Source organism: Saimiri boliviensis, chromosome 6 (genome assembly GCF_048565385.1).
Source record: "Saimiri boliviensis isolate mSaiBol1 chromosome 6, mSaiBol1.pri, whole genome shotgun sequence".
Taxonomy (NCBI): Eukaryota; Metazoa; Chordata; class Mammalia; order Primates; family Cebidae; genus Saimiri; species Saimiri boliviensis.
Genome location: NC_133454.1, coordinates 125,223,049 through 125,239,858, shown reverse-complemented (window position 1 = coordinate 125,239,858; position 16,810 = coordinate 125,223,049).

Below are 16,810 nucleotides of genomic sequence, written 5' to 3'. Positions count from 1 at the left end.
AATTACATTTACTTGTTCCAGATCTGAGTTCAAGTCCTGAATATCGTTAATTTTCTGTCTCATTGATCTGTCTAATATTAATGTTGAAGTCTCCCACTATTATTATGTGGGAGTCTAAGTCTCTTTATAAGTCTTGTATGTCTGCGTATTCCTGTATTGGGTGCGTATATATTTAGGATCTTTAGCTCTTCTTGTTGTTGCATTGATCCTTTTATCATTATATAATGTCCTTCTTTGCTTCTTTTGATCTTTGTTGCTTAATTGTAACTTCTGCTTTTTATTTATTTATTTTAGCTCTCTGTTTGGTTAGTAAATCTTTCTCCATCCCTTGTTTGGAGTCTTTGTGTATCCTTGAATGTGAGATGGATCTGGATGCAGCATACTGATGGGTTTTAGTTTTTTATTCAAATTGCCTGTCTTTGGATTGGGGGATTTAGTCAATTTAAATTTAGAATTAATAATAATATATGTGAGTTTAATACTGTCTTTAGCTGGCTATTTTGTCCATTAGTTGATGTAAATTCTTCATTATATTGATGCTCTTTTTGATAATTTTTTTAGAAAGGCTGATACTGTTTGTTCCTTTCTATGTGTAGTGGTTCTTTCAGAAGCTCTTGTAAAGCAGGCCTGGTGGTGATGAAATCTCTGAGTGCTTGCTTATTCACAAAAAACTTTATTTTTCCTTCACTTGTGAAGCTTAGTTTGGCTGGATGTGAAATTCTGGGTTGAAAGTTCTTTTCTTTAAGGATGTTGAATATTGGCCCCCACTCTCTTCTGGCTTGTAGGGTTTCTGCTGAGAGATCTGCTGTAAGTCTGATAGGCTTCCCTTTGTGGGTAACCTGACCTTTCTCTCTGGCTGCCCTTAGTATTTTCTCCTTCATTTCAACCCTGGTGAATCTGACGATTATGTGCCTTGGAGTTGCTCTTCTTGAGGAATATCTCTGTGGTGTTCGCTGTATTACCTGGAGTTGAATGTTATCCTGCCTTACTAGGCTGGGAAAATTTTCCTGAATAATGTCCTGAAGCGTATTTTCCAGCTTGGATTCATTCTCTTCGTCACATTCAGGTACACCTATCAAGCGTAGATTAGGTCTTTTCACATAGTCCCATATTTCTTGGAGACTTTGCTCGTTCCTTTTTATCCTTTTTTCTCTAATCTTGTCTTCTTGTTTTATTTCATTGAGTTGGTCTTCGACCTCTGATATCCTTTCTTCTGCTTGATCAATTCGGCTGTTAAAACTTGTGCATACTTCACAAAGTTCTCGTATTGTGTTTTTCAGCTCCATCAATTCACTTATATTCCTCTCTAAATTGTGTATTCTTGTTAACATTTCGTCAAATCTTTTTTCAAAGTTCTTAGTTGCTTTAGATTGGGTTAAAACAAGTTCTTTTAATTCACAGAAGTTTCTCATTATCCACATTTTGAAGCCTGCTTCTGTAATTGGAACACACTCGTTCTCCATCAAGCCTTGTTCCGTTGCTGATGAGGAACTGGGATCCCCCGCTGAGGGAGAGGCGTTCTGATCTTGGGCATTCTCAGCCTTTTTTGGCTGTTTTCTTCCCTTCCTTGTAGATTTATCCATCTGTGGTCTTTATAATTACCGTCTTTGTAATTGGGTTTCTGAGTGGACGTCCCACTTACTGATTCTCAGTGCCGAAATCTGAGCAACCCACTGCGCCGACCAAATCAGCGGCGTTAAGATTGATGGTGCTTTTCTGACTCTGCACCAAGAACCATCGCTCCAAGGCGCCGGCAAAACCGCCTCGCCGGTCACAAGAGTCGCGCTGGCGACCCGTGGGGCTCCTCCGCTGGGAATCTCCTGGTACATGAGCAACAAGAATTCATGTGAAGGTGTGGCGTCCTCTCATTCTTTGCGCTTTCAGTGGGAGCTACAATCCCGAGCTGTTAGTGATCAGCCATCTTGGATCTCTCTCTGTTTTTGAGATAAGCAATATTAAAAACACTTTCAGCTTCACCAGATGCTGACTGACTGACCTCCAGCCAGTGTTCCACCAGCCATAACTACAGCTTTGTTTGGACAAGAGACTGATTTCAGTAACTTTTTCCTGATGACCACCCACCGTGGACTGGTTCTGGCTGGTTTGCAGAGCTCGTGCATTTGCGTGGAAAGAGCTTTTGCCATGTAAGGCCTAATTGTAATACATTTAAATATTAAGTCTCCACCCCAAAGCGAGCATGGGTTGTATGTTACACACATTTGTTCAACATGCATGTGTCAGAACCACCTTCATGAATATTCATAGCTCCTCATGTAAGCTATTGAATGTGTATGTTTCATCAGTCCATTGAGCATGAAGCTTCTACCCTAACCCTTCCTCCTTTGAAGTATCCGTCTCTGGTCTTGGCTGGAGGCACGATTCCCAGTGGGTCTCTCCCTTTCCAAGGCTGGAGTGCAGTGGTGCGATCATAGCTTACTGCAACCTTGAACTTCTGGACTCAAGTGACCCTCCCACCTCAGCCTCCTAAAGTGCTGGGATTACAGGCATGAGCCACTGTGCCTGGGCTATAACCAGTGTTAAATCATGTTGAGCCTAAGCTGCCTCCTTACATATTTTAAGTTTGGCCTAAAGGTTTCTCTGTGCATCGTGAACTGTAACCTAAATGGACTTGTAAACAGAATGTAGCCAGTGCTTGTGCCAATCACTGAGTTTTGGCTAATCAAAGGTGGCCAACTGTTCAAACTGTGTTCAGATAAGGCAAACACCATCTGGCTGGTTTCTAGATCTCAATTCTGTTTTCTGTACTTCATTTTCCTTTTGCTGTCCGTAAGTCTTCCACCACGTGGCTGCACTAGAGTCTCTGAGCCCACTCTGGCATGAGAGGCTGCCTGATTCTTTTTTTTTTTTGAGACGGAGTTTCGCTCTTGTTACCCAGGCTGGAGTGCAATGGCGCGATCTCGGCTCACCGCAACCTCCGCCTCCTGGGTTCAGGCAATTCTCCTGCCTCAGCCTCCTGAGTAGCTGGGATTACAGGCACACGCCACCATGCCCAGCTAATTTTTAGTATTTTTAGCAGAGACGGGGTTTCACCATGTTGACCAGGATGGTCTCGATCTCTTGACCTCGTGATCCACCCGCCTCGGCCTCCCAAAGTGCTGGGATTACAGGCGTGAGCCACCGCGCCCGGCCGAGGCTGCCTGATTCTTGAATTTTTATTTGCTCAGTTAAACTCGGTTACACTTACCTGGACTAAAGTTTTCCTTTTATCACTGAGCATCCTGTAGTTTATCTGTTAACCCTGGATTGATATTTACAATTTTTTTCTTCCATACCCATTCTATGGTTCTTTTAGGGATCTTAATGGAGTGACCCAAACTTCGTTCCTGAAGGGTCTGAGTCCTTGGTAATTCTGCTTGTATTGGGTCACTTGAGGCTTTCATTAACACTGTCACTGAACCCAGCAATCCTCAGCGATGTCTCAGGGGATCCCCTGGGTACAACGGACTCACTGTCTCTGTTGTGTGGCAGCAACAGCCTCTCTGTGGACAATCAGGATCAGTCTTCCTCTTAGAGCTGTTGGTCCCCAAGCAAAATGATGATGTGGGGGCAGCCTTTACCTCCAGTTCAAAAAAACCATACAGTGTCCATTCCTGGCAGCACTCTCCCTTGGACACTGAGGGCTCTAAACCTTAGAAGGAATGGGAAGGCAATATTTTGTCAGAGGCTTTCAGGTAGGAGGATAATGGTAGCAGCAGAAGTCCCCAGTGTCACCTAGAGAAACAATATGTAATGAGGAGGAAAGATAAAATTATGCAACGGCAAGCCCTCAGGTTAACACAGAGACAAGAATGCTCAAACTTAAAAAGAACAAGAAAAACAAATAACAGAAATTACCCAGCTGGGTGTGGTGGCTCAAGTTTGTAATCCCAGCACTTTGGGAGGCTGAGGTGGACAGATTCCTTGAGCTCAGAGTTCGAAACTAGCCTGGGCGATATGGTGAAAACCTATCTTTACAAGAAATACAAAAATTAGCTGGGTGTGGTGGCATGGTGGTGTTCTGTAAAAACGTGGCATGTAAAAACGTGTCTGCAGTAGTGTTGAAGCTGGGACGATAGGTGGGGGATTTAAAAGTACACATGAGGCCAGCCATGGTGGTTCACACCTGTAATCCCAGCACTTTGCGGGGCCGAGGCAGGTGGATCACCTGAGGTCAGGAGTTCGAGACCAGCCTGGCCAACATGGTGAAACCCCATCTCTACTGAAAGTACAAAAATTAGCCAGGCATGGTGGCCCATGCCTGTAGTCCCAGCTACTTGGGAGGTTAAGGCAGAAGAATCGCTTGAACCCAGGAGGTGGAGGTTGCAGTGAGCCGACATTGTGCCACTACAATCTAGCCTGGGAGACAGAGTGAGACTCTGTCTCAGAAAAAAAAAAAAAAGTTCCATGATATGTGAAGCCACTGTCTTGGAAACATATAGCTCCTGGGGGAGCAACTACCCACAAAAGAAGGGAAAAGTGTCCTTTGGCATTTGGGTGTGAAGAGGGAAGCAAATGGAGAAGTTTAATTGTCCTCCAAGACAAAAAATAAATAAATAAATAAAAAAGACCCACAACCCCACTACCGCCCCTGCAAAACAAATTCACTAAAGCATCTGGACTTTACAATGTTGCCAGAAGAGGGCGCATTATCTAGGGATCATATAAAACACCCAATACCAGGAAAGTGAATAATAAAAAGATAGGTTCATACACACATTATCAGAAAATGAATTCCATCACATATGAACCAAGGAAAATCCACACAAACCTCTGAAACAACAGCCATGAAGAAGAAGAGAGCTGTAGTACACCACTCTAAACCAAATATACTCAAAACAAGCATTTGAAGACATGCAAAGCCACTTTGGTGGGAAATTTCAAAACAAAGAGCAGAAATAGACAAAATGGAGGAAGAAATGAAGGAGATTTGGTTGAACTTGGGAAAGAAGGGCAACAAACATACAAAATTATCTAGAAGTAAAGATTAAATCACAGGATGCCCAAGGGAGAACAAAAATTTAATAAGGGCATTGAAGGAACACAGAAGGCCAATCAAGAGAATGAAAATAAGATAAATAAGTAGGTTGGGTCCAGAGAAAGTAATGGAAACAGAAGATAGTCAAAGAAGGAATCACATGTATATTATTGGAGTCCCTGAAGACAAACTAAACAACTAAACCAGAACTAATATTTAGCACTATAAGAAAACTGTCCAGGAGCAAAAAAATCTGCACGTTGGAAGAGCCCACTGGGAGTGTGGGAAAAATTCACTCCGTGTGATCAACTTTGAGATATATCCTAGTAAAACCCTAATTACAAAGGCCCTTTAATTTTATTTATTATTTATTTATTTATTTATTTATTGAGACGGAGTTTCGCCCTTGTTACCCAGGCTGGAGTGCAATGGCGCGATCTCGGCTCACCGCAACCTCCGCCTCCTGGGTTCAGGCAATTCTCCTGCCTCAGCCTCCTGAGTAGCTGGGATTACAGGCACGTGCCACCATGCCCAGCTAATTTTTTGTATTTTTAGTAGAGACAGGGGTTTCACCATGTTGACCAGGATGGTCTCGATCTCTTGACCTCGTGATCCAGCCGCCTCGGCCTCCCAAAGTGCTGGGATTACAGGCTTGAGCCACCGCGCCTGGCATAACTTTTTTTTTTTTTTTTTTTAAAGATGGGGGTTTCACCATGATGGCCAGGCTGGTCTTGAACTCCTGACCTCAGGTGATCCACCCACCTCGGCCTCCCAAAGTGCTAGGATTACAGGCATAAGCCACCGTGCCCGACCTATATAACTTTTTTTTTTTTTTTTTTTTTTTGAGACAAGATCTCATTCTGTCACCCAGGCTGGAGTGCAGTGGTGTGATCATGGCTCACTGTAGCCTCAACTTCCTCAGCACAAGTGATCCTCCCACCTCAGCCTCCTGAATAGCTGGGACTATAGATACGCTATTTATTTTTTAAATTTTTTTGTAGACACAGAATCTCACTATGTTACCCAGGTTGGTCTTGAACCCCTGGGCTCAAGTGATCCTTCTGCACTGACCTCCCAAAGCACTGGGATTACAGGCCTGAGCCACCATGCCCAGCCTATTAAATAATTCTCAAGGGAAAAGAAAATACAGACTAAAATTACAGAATTAAAAAAAATAGTGGTAATGCGAACAATACAGAATCTTATGGGATATATTTTAATCAAGAATCAGAAGAAAATTCACAGCCCTAACCCTTTATCAGCAAAAGTGAGAGGCTGAAAATGATTTAAATTCCCAACTCAAAAAAAATTAGAAAAAAGAGTAACAAATTAAACCCAAAGAAAACACAAAGATGGAAATAATAATAATAAAAAACAAATTAATGAAGTAGAAAATAGAAAAAAGTAGACCTAATTAATAAATCAAAATCTTGGTTTTTTGGTTTTTTTTTGTTTTTTTTTTTTTGTTTTTTTTTTTTTTGAGACAGAGTCTCACTCAGTCACCAGGCACCAGGCTGGAGTGCAGCAGCGTGACATCAGCTCACTGCAACCTCCGCCTCCTGGGTTCAAGCAATTCTCCTGCCTCAGCCTCCCGAGTAGCTGGGAGTTCAGGCGCACGCCACCATGCCCAGCTAATTTTTTTGTATTTTTAGTAGAGACGGGGTTCCACCATGTTGGCCAGGATGGTCTCGATCTCTTGACTTCGTGATCCTTCTGCCTTGGCCTCCCAAAGTGCTGAGATTACAGGCGTGAGCCACCACGCCTGGCCAAAGCTTGGTTTCTTGAAGAAAATTAATGAAATACACTAGGCTTTGGCAAACTATGGCTTGCAGGCCAAATCAAGCCTGCCACAAGTTTTATAAAGTTTTATTGGAACACATTCACAAACTGTTTCTATGGCTGCTTTTGTACTACAATGGCAGAGTTAAGTAGTTCTTACAGAGACTGTATGGCTCACAAAGCATAAAATATTTGCCATCTATAGAAAAGGTTTGCTGGCCCCCGAAACAGGCAAATGACTAGTTAACTTGATTAAGAGGAGAGGCCACGTGGGGCGGCTCACTCCTGTAATCCCAGCATTTTGGGAGGACAAGGAAGGTGGATCACCGAGGTCAGAATTTCAAGACTAGCCTGGCCAACATGGCAAAACCCCATCTCTACAAAAGGAGGAAAGAAAAGAAAGAAAGAAAGAAAGAAGAGGCCGGGCGCGGTGGCTCAAGCCTGTAATCCCAGCACTTTGGGAGGCCGAGGCGGGTGGATCACGAGGTCGAGAGATCGAGACCATCCTGGTCAACATGGTGAAACCCCGTCTCTACTAAAAATACAAAAAATTAGCTGGGCATGGTGGCACGTGCCTGTAATCCCAGCTACTCAGGAGGCTGAGACAGGAGAATTGCCTGAACCCAGGAGGCGGAGGTTGCGGTGAGCCGAGATCGCGTCATTGCGCTCCAGCCTGGGTAACAAGAGCGAAAACTCCGTCTCAAAAAAAAAGAAATAAAGAAGAAAGAAAGAAAGAAAGGAAGGAAGGAAGAAAAGGAAGGAAGGAAAGAGAGAGAGAAAGAAAGAAGAAAGAAAGAAAGAGAGAGAAAGAAAATTAGCCAGGCCTGGTAGTGTATGCTTGTAATCCCAGCTACTCAGGAGTCTGAGGCAGGAGAATTGCTTGAACCCAGGAGGCAGAGGTTGCAGTGAACCAAGATTGTGCCACTGTACTCTAGCCTGGGTGACAGAGCAAGACTCCATCTCAAAAAAAAAAAAAAAAAAAAGGAGAAAACACAAATATACGAAATAAGAAAGACAAAGAGGAGAAAATCATGGAAACAGAAATTTAAAGAAATTATTAAGAGACTACTTTGCAGAACTGTATGCAAATAAATGAAAACCTAGATGAAATGGATATCTTTTCAGGAAAATACAGATGACCAAAATTGCTCCCATTGGAGTTAAAAGCTTTCAAAACTTTAAGACCTTAAACAGAAACAGATTTCTTCCCATACAAGAAATGAAAGTTATTTATTAAGGATCTATTCCGCAAAAAAAGCACAAGACCCAGATGGTTTCACAGGGGATCTCTACCAAGTCTTCAAAGTCCCTATGTGCTATGAATTTTTCAGAATATTAAAAATGAAGGAAAACATTCTAGTTCATTTTGTGAAGCAAGTATATTCTTGATACCTAAACCTGATTTAAAAAAACTATCAAAAAACTTCATACAGACCAATGTTAATGATGTATGTTAACATAAAAATACTAAATAAAAGTCTGGGCGTGGTGGCTCACAACTGTAATCCCAGCTCTGGGAGGCTGAGGTGGGTGGATCACATGAGATCAAAAGTTTAAGACCACTCTGGCCAACATGGTGAAACCCCATCTCTACTAAAAATACAAAAATTAGCTGGGCATGGTGGCGTGCACCTGCAATTCCAGCAACAGAAGAATCGCTTGAATCTAGGAGGCAGAGGTTGCAGAGAGCCGAGATCCCGCCACTTCTTTCCAGCCTGGGCAACAGAGCAAGACCCAATCTCAAAAAAATATTAAATAAAATAGTAACAAACAGGATATAATACCATACTAAGAAAAGCCAAATATATTCCAGGAATATGAAGTTGGTTCAATGCTACAATACCATATTATTCCATAGTGAAGATGTAAGGGAAAAAGCAATTATCTCCACAGATTCTTAAAATACATTCAACAAAATTCACTTTGCAGAATAGAGCAGGACCATAAAAATGACCATGCACAGGCCGGGCGCGGTGGCTCAAGCCTGTAATCCCAGCACTTTGGGAGGCCGAGGCGGGTGGATCACGAGGTCGAGAGATCGAGACCATCCTGGTCAACCTGGTGAAACCCCGTCTCTACTAAAAATACAAAAAATTAGCTGGGTATGGTGGCGCGTGCCTGTAATCCCAGCTACTCAGGAGGCTGAGGCAGGAGAATTGCCTGAACCCGGGAGGCGGAGGTTGCGGTGAGCCGAGATCGCGCCATTGCACTCCAGCCTGGGTAACAAGAGCGAAACTCCGTCTCAAAAAAAAAAAAAAAAAAAGACCATGCACACGGAAGCCATGCGAAATTATATTAATAATCCATGGGGGAAATTGTGATTATTGCATGACTATTACACGTTTTTTTTTATTACACATTTTTATTAAAAATTTAAAAGCTCTCTTATTGTCAGTTATAAATGTATACAGAAATGAAAAAATAGAAAAACACATACTTATTTAAGTACACTATAATTTAAAACATTAGAAACAAGTGTTTTATTACTTTTTAAAAGTCGTTTCAAGAGTAGTGTGAATAGTGTTTGTTTTCGTCTTGTCGTTTAACTTAGGATATACAAAGAATATGCTGGCCAGGCACAGTAGCTCACACCTGTAATCGCAGCACTTTGGGAGGCCAAGGCAGGCAGAGGTCAGGAATTCAAGACCAGCCTGGCCAACATGGCGAAACCCATCTCTACTAAAAATACAAAAATTAGCTGGGTATGGTGGTGGGCGCCTATAATCCCAGCTACTTGGGAGACAGAGGCAGGAGAATTGCTTGAACCCAGAAGGCAGAGGTTGCAGTGAGCCAAAATTGTGCCATTGCACTCCAGCCTGGGCAACAACAGTGAGACTCCATTTCAAAAAAGAAAAAAGAAAAAAAAGAACATGTTTTCCATGCCTTGGAAAATTGTCATACTCCTTTCTAAGTTTTCAACATCTTATCCTTTGTACTTCCAATGTTGTGAAATAATTCCAAGTTCTTTTAAACTGTTTGCCAGCGGCATTTCTTCTAGGACATCTTTACCCTTTTCCTGACCACTGGCTGCCTTAATAATTGTCCTTGATCCTTGTTAGTACAGTGGTTAGTTAAAAAAATAAAATCAGCCAGGTGCAGTGGCCTATGCCTATAGTCTCAACACTTTGGGAGGCCAAGGTGGGAGGATCTCAGGAGTTCAAGACCAGCCTGGGCAATATAGTAAGACCCCATCTCTTAAAAAGTTTAAAGAGACCAGCCTGGCCAAAGAGACCAGACTAGCTGGGTGTAGTGGCACATGCCTATCATCTCAGCTACTTGGGAGGCTGAGGCAGGAGGTTTGCTTGAGCCCAGGAGTTGGAGGCTGCAGTGAGCCATGACTGTGCCACTGAAGTACAGCCTGGGCAACAGAATGAGACCCTGACTAAAATAAACAAATAAAAAAATCTTGACATCTGGGGGCAGATTTCACAGCAACATCCTCATCTGTACTTGATAGTTTCATATTAATCAACGCATAACAACTTCTGCAATGCTGAAACAAACGACCCTTTACTGTTAGTAAAAGTTTCTTCTGCCAGGCATGGTGGCTCAAGCCTGTAATCCCAGCACTTTGGGAGGCCGAGGCGGGTGGATCACGAGGTCAAGAGATCGAGATCATCCTGGTCAACATGGTGAAACCCCGTCTCTACTAAAAATACAAAAAAATTAGCTGGGCATGGTGGCGCGTGCCTGTAATCCCAGCTACTCAGGAGGCTGAGGCAGGAGAATTGCCTGAACCCAGGAGGCGGAGGTTGTGGTGAGCCGAGATCGCGCCATTGTACTCCAACCTGGGTAACAAGAGCAAAACTATCTCAAAAAAAAAAAAAAAAAAAAGTTTCTTCTTCAGTCTTCTTGAAATTACTGTTTTCTGTCAATGTGGCAATTAACTTCAATGCGTCAGCCTGAATGCTGGCCAAACCGATGGGGATTGTTAACAAATTACAGTCTTCAGTCCAACATAGAAGTAAACATTCCATTTCAACCACAAACAACTTCTATTTACAGTGCAATTTAAACTAAAAGATGTTGAAGCAACCTGGGTGTGGCAGTTCATGCCTGTAATCCCAGCACTTTGGGAGGCTGAGGTGGGAGGATCACTTGAGCTCAGGAGTTGGAGACCAGCCTGGGCAACAAAGAAAAAAAATAAAATTTAAAAATAAAAAACATGTTGAAGCAACTTTATCTCATTTATTTTATTTTGTGTTGCTCTAAAGGAACACTGGAGACTACGTAATTTATAAAGAAAAGAGGTTTATTTGGGTCACAATTCTGCAGTCTGTACGAGAAGCATGGCATTAGCGCCTGCTTCTGGTGAGACCTCAGGAAGCTTACAATCACGACAGAAGGCAAAGGGGGAGCGGTGTATCACATGGCAAGAGAGGGAGCAAGAAAGAGGGAGGGGGAGCTGCCACACTCTTTTAGATAACTAGATCTCATGTGAACTTACTACCACTCATGACCACAAAGAAGGCACCAAGCCATTCCTGAGGGATCCACTACCATGACCAACACCTCCCACTAAGCCCCACCTCCAACACTGGTGGGGGGGTCACATTTCAACATGAGAACTGGAAGGGACAAACATCCAAACCATATTATGATATTCATCAGACTTTCAATATAGTTCATACCACAGCTTTGTATACAATTTCCAGTCTTATCCATTGTCCTTTTTTTTTTTTTTTTTTTTTTTTGCTGTACCTTTATATTTGTTAGCTATTCCCCCTTCCAATCATCCATCCATTTTTCTTTTTCTGAGACAGAGTCTCACTGTGTTGCCCAGGCTGGAGTGTAGTGGTGCGATCTCGGCTCACTGCAACCTCTACCTCCCAGATTCAAGCGATTCTCCTACCTCAGCCGCTGAGTAGTAGCTGGAATTACAGGTGCCTGCCACCACGCCTGACTAACTTTTGTATTTTTAGTAGAGATGGGGTTTCACCATGTTGGCCGCGCTGGTCTTGAACTCCTGACCTCAAGTGATTCACCTGCCTCGGCCTCCCAAAGTGCTGGGTTTACAGGTGTGAGCCACTGCACCTGGCCCAATTATTCAATTTTGTAAAATGTTATATCTGTTTATCACTGAGAGACAAGGAGGCAACCCAAGTATACACCTGACTGACGTCTGCATGAGCTGAGTAACAGACTGGCACTGAACAAGCAATCACCATCAGACTTCGAAAGCAGTAATATCCTAACCATGACGCCCATCTGTTATTTATGTCATGTTTTTTGGACGAAAGAGCCAGCAGCAAGATTTGCACCTTACACAATTACTCCCAGTTAAAATGCCATGGTAAATGAAGTTTGAATCATGTTGGTGGAGGGGACTGGAGTTATTTAACTAAAATGTAGTAACTGAAAAATGTGCATACAGAACTGGGCAAAGCAAAGACTTCCCACATATAGCACCTTAGCCTTTGTATGAGTTAGGAAACAATGGACTGTTTTTCCTTCTACATTCACACTCAACACAGAATGCTTCTAATCACCAAAATGTGTGGGTGATCAAACCCACACGCCAAACAATTCTCTTGTGGACGCTAACAGGGTGTCTTATAATTTAATTCAATTCTGACATCATCATCATCTACCTGGAGTTAGAGTCAGAACCCACAGGGTAAGGGCTCAGTCCCACAAGACTGCCCACACTTCAGAAGCCAATCACAAGGCCCAGGCTGTGACATGTGCTTCTGTCCAGTGAGCTATAAACAGGGGCTCCCACAATCCCATCCTAGGGTTTGATCACTTCTAGGGCAGCTCACAGAACTCAGGGAAACTTTACTTACGTTTACCCATTTATTCTAAAGAATATTACACAGAATACAGACGAAATTGATGCACAGGGCAGGGCACATGGGAAGAGCTGCTGAGTTTCCCTGCCCTCTCTGGGATGTGCCACCGTTCAGGCACCTTCATGTGTTTAGCAGCCCAGTAGCTCTCCAAACTCTGTAGTTCAAGGAATTTTATGGAGTCTTCATCACCCAGGCATGGTTGATTATTAACTCAATCTCCAACCTCTCTCCCCTTCCTGGAGGATGGCGGTTGGGACTGAAAGTTCCAAGCATCTCATTATGGCTTGATCTTTCTGGTGACCAGGCCCCATCCAGGAACCACCAAGAGGAACTTGTTAGCAGTTCATGTTTGTACTCCTAGAAGAACTTTCAAGAAGTATAAAAATGAATACACAGATATTTAAATGTTAAATATTTTTGTGGTTGGTCAAGTTTCCACATAAGAATGAGGTGCAGAGTAGTGAACCAACTTTAAATAACATGATCATTCTCCTCTGATGTAATGTTGCCTATTCTAAAAGGTGTTTATGAAACCTTAATTACTTGCTCTATTTGGTGAGAATTAGGCAATGAACAGAGAATCACACTTAACATGGTTAGAGAAAATTTTTCTGTAGCCACTATGTAACTATTAATTTTCAGATTAGTTTTGCATAATAGAGATTCCTTTCTGCCACTAAGTGGAAAATAAAAGATTTAAAAGTCAGAAAATCACGTCTTGGACTCTGAAAGATATCAACAAAGGATATTTTTCAGTTGACTATGTTGATTTGGAAGTCAACTTCTTATAACATTGGGACAATATATCAAGGCTGAGAATTCTGTCTGATACTTCTGTAGTATAATTTGCTACTAGGATTATGAAAAGTCATTCTTCCTAATAAATAGATTTTAGGGGGAAATAGATGCTCCTATATAACTCAGGAGATTCCAAAGGATTAGAAGTTCTATGCCAGAAAATGGGACAGAAACCAAGTATATATTTCTTATTATATCCAAACATCACAGCTTTAGCCAGCATTTTACTTAAAAAAGAAATACTAAAAGTATTTTTCACTTAGAGCAGGAACAAGACAAAGATGCTCACCATCGTTGCTACTATTCAACATTGTCTAGAGGTATTAGCCATTGCAATTCAGCATGATAAATCAATTCAAAGCAAAGATCGGTAAAGAGGAAGTAAAATTATCTCTATTTGCCAACAATGCTGGAAAAACTCAAATCAAGAATAAAATTAACTAAAAAGTCCAGTAAAGTAATAGCATATAAAGCTAACAGACAACAAGCCATAGCTTTCATACAAACAAACAATAATTAGAGCACATAATGATAAAACTGGTTTAAAAAGTACTGAAGAAGATTGAATACTTAGAAATAAAAGTATCAGGAAACGTGCAAAACTTATATGAGAAAATTTTTAAATACTCCCAAAAGTCACAAAGATAGACTTACAGAAACAGGTAGAACAACTCAACATTATAAAGATGTTGGCTTTCCTTTAGTTACTTTATAGATTTAATGCAATCCCAATAAAAATGCCAATAAGCTTTTACATGCATTACATAAATTGATAACTAATATTTACATAGAAAAACCTGCAAGAATATCCAGAAAAACACCAAAAAAGGAATAACTGTGATGAAGACTAGCTCTGTCAGACATTAAAACAAAATATATTCACCGAATTTCTGACTGCTTAAAAAAAATAGGTCAGATGCAGTAGCTGACACCTGTAATCCCAGCACTTCGGTAGGCTGAGATGGGAGGATCACTTGAGGCCAAGAGGTTGAGATCAGCTCAGGCAACAAAGCCAAATCCCGTCTCTACAAAAAATTAAAAAATTATTTGGGCATGGTGACACATGCCTGTTGTCCTAGCTACTTGGGAGGCTGAGGCAGGAGGATTGCTGGAGCCCAGGAGTTCAAAGTTGCAGTGAGCTAAAATTACACTATTGCAATTCAGCCTAGGCAAGAGAGTAAGACTTCATGTTAAAAAAAAATAAAATCCTCTAGGGGCAGTGGTGCACACCTGTAGTCCCAGCACTTCGGGAGGATGAGGATGGCAGATCACTTGAGCCCAGAAGTTTCAGACCAGCCTGGGCAACACGGTGAAACACCTTCTCTACAAAAAGTACAAAAATTAGCTGAGCGTTGTGGTGCCTGTCTGTGGTCCCAGCTACTCAGGAGGCTGAGGTGGGAGCACTACTTGAGCCTAGGAGGCAGAAGTTGCAGTGAGACAAGATTGCACCACTGCACTCCAGCCTGGGTAACAGAGGGAGACCCTGACTAAAAAAAAATAATAATAAATAATCCAGGGACAAGGAAAGAAAAGAATGATAGCTTGACTACATTTTTTAATTGCATGGCAAAATCACCATAAACAAAGTAAAAAGACAACAGAAAATCTAGAACTAATTAAGTCGGTTCAGCAAAGTTGCAGATGAAGAGTAACAGAAAATTACTCACATTTTTATATACTAACAATGAACATATGGAGACCAAAATTTAAGACACAATACTACATACACTCATTCCAAAGAAAATGAAATACTCTGCTTCATTAGGTGAAACTAAAAAATAAAAACAGAAAATGAAATACTCAGGTATAAGCCTAACAAAATATGTGTAGGAAATGTTTGCTGAAATTTTTTTTGAATAGTGGGTACAGAGTCTCGCTCTGTAGCCCAGGCTGGAGGGCAGTGGCGGGATCTCAGCTCACTGCAACCTCCACCTCCCAGGTCCTGGTTCAAGCAATTCTCCTCCCTCAGCCTCCCGAGTAGCTAGGATTACAGGCATGTGCCACCATGTCCAGCTAAGTTTTGTATTTTTAGTACAGATGGTGTTTTACCATGTTGGCCAGGCTGGTCTTGAACTCCCGACCTCATGATTCACCCACCTACGCTTCCCAAAGTGCTGGGAGTACAGGCGTGAGCCACCGTGCCCGGCCTTTTGCTGAAAATTATAAAGTGCTAATGAAAGAAATAAAATACCTAAATAAATGGAGAGACTTACTGTGTTCATGTATTTAAAGATGTAACATAGCAAACATCAATTATCCCTAAATTGATTTATAGGGGTTTTTTTTGCTTTGTTTTAGACTAGGGGTCTTGCTCTGTTGCCAGGCTGGAGTGCAGTGGTACAATCATGGCTCACTGCAGCCTCAAGCTCCTGGACTCAAGCTGATCTGTAGCTTTAATGCAATTCCTGTTAAAATTCCAGGATGGAATTTTGCTGACACAAACAGTTTGTTCTGTGATTTATATGGAAAGGCATACGCTCTAAAATAGTTAAAACTGAAAAAGAATAATAAAGTGGGAAAAATCACTCTACCTAATTTCAAGATTACTGTTAGCTATACTGATGAAAACATTATGGTACTGGTGGAGAGATAGACACACAGATCAATGGAACAGAATAAAGAACCCAGAAAAAGACCTAAATCAATATATTCAACTGGTTTTTGACAAAGGCCCCAAAGCAGGTGGAGAATCAGTCTTTTCAAGAAATGGTGCTGGAGCAACTGGACAGACACAGGTAAACAATGAAGTGTATCCTAGGTTTCACAGCTTATAAAAATTAACTCTAAATGGATCATCGCAGCCGGGCGCGGTGGCTCAAGCCTGTAATCCCAGCACTTTGGGAGGCTGAGGCGGGTGGATCACGAGGTCGAGAGATCGAGACCATCCTGGTCAACAAGGTGAAACCCCGTCTCTACTAAAAATACAAAAATTAGCTGGGCATGGTGGCGCGTGCCTGTAGTCCCAGCTACTCAGGAGGCTGAGGGAGGAGAATTGCCTGAACCCAGGAGGCGGAGGTTGCGGTGAGCCGAGATCGCGCCATTGCACTCCAGCCTGGGTAACAAGAGCGAAACTCCGTCTCAAAACAAACAAACAAACAAACAAAAAATGGATCATCGCTCCAGGGGCGGTGGTTCACATCCCTAATCCCAGCACTTTGGGAGGGCGAGGCCGGTGGATTACCTGAGGTCAGGAGTTCCAGACCAGCCTGGCCAATACGGTCAAGCCCGTCTCTACTAAAAATACAAAAATTAGCCGGGTGTTGTGGAAATAACCTGTTTTAGTCCACTAGCGCTGCTATAACAAAACACTACAGACTGGGTGATTTATAAACAATAAAATATTATTTCTCACAGTTCTGGAAGCTGGGACGTCCAAGATCAGGTCTCCAGCAGGCTTGGTGTCTGGGAAGGGTTCAGTCTCTGCTTCCGAGACGGCACATTATTGTAGTGTCCTCAGTGGTCACTC